Source organism: Polistes canadensis, unplaced genomic scaffold, assembly GCF_001313835.1.
Source record: "Polistes canadensis isolate GaletaPanama2010 unplaced genomic scaffold, ASM131383v1 scaffold_304, whole genome shotgun sequence".
Lineage (NCBI taxonomy): Eukaryota > Metazoa > Arthropoda > Insecta > Hymenoptera > Vespidae > Polistes > Polistes canadensis.
In genome coordinates, this window is record NW_014569851.1 from 98302 (window position 1) to 99349 (window position 1048).

Below are 1048 nucleotides of genomic sequence, written 5' to 3' on the forward strand. Positions count from 1 at the left end.
TTGATTACAATCGATTATTGTCACAAAAGAATTGAATTCTACACGTGAAGTAACCAAAAAAAGTTATAATAAAATGATTTTTTCTGTTTTTTTTGACTGCAGTAATCGAAATAAAAATATTGTTTGCTAAATTTTTTCGGACAGAACACTATTTATTTGTAAGTATAACGCTTTAAACCTTGCAAGAAAACGTTTCATAGCTTCTGTAAAATAGCACTTTTTTAGTAATTTTATAGTTTTTACCTAAGATTTTTTTCCAAAAGTATCAAAAATTTCTTTTAAACATATTAAAAAATTTCTAGCGACGTTAAAAATGTGCTTTTAGAAACTGAACAGAATAGATCTTAGGTTGACTTTAATCGAGTTTTTTTGAAAACGAATTGAATTTTACACGTAAAGTAATAAAAAACAGTTTTAATAAAACGATTTCTTCTCTTTTTTTGGACTGTATTTGTTGAAATATAAATGATGTTTGCAAGATATTATTAGACATACCAATTTTTATTTGTTACTATACGCTTTAAAACTTAAAAGAAAACGTTTTATAGCTTCTGTTAAATAGCACTTTTATAGAAGTTTTGTAGTTTTTAAGTACAATTAAATTCACAAAGTAGCGAAAATTTCTTTTAAATATAATACAAAATTTTTAGCGACAGTAAAAATAGGCTACTAAATACTAAAAAGAATCGATGTCAGCTTTATTACAATTATATTTTGTTGAAAAAGAATTGAATTCTTCACGTAAAGTAACCAAAAAAAGTTGTAATATAATGATTTTTTCAATTTTTTTGGACTGCAGTTATTGAAATATAAATAATATTTGCTAGATTTTATTAGAAATAAAACTTTTTATTTGTTAGTATACGGTTTAAAACTTTAAAGATAACGTAAATATAATCAAGATTTTTTTTCTTATCCAAAATTTATTAATATTATTACTAAGTTTACTCTTAGGGAGGTTGTTTTTTGGACGGGTTTAATTAAGATGAACACTATATTTATCTGTTGAACGTTTCGTCTCTATTTGAGACTTCCTCAGCAACTAAAA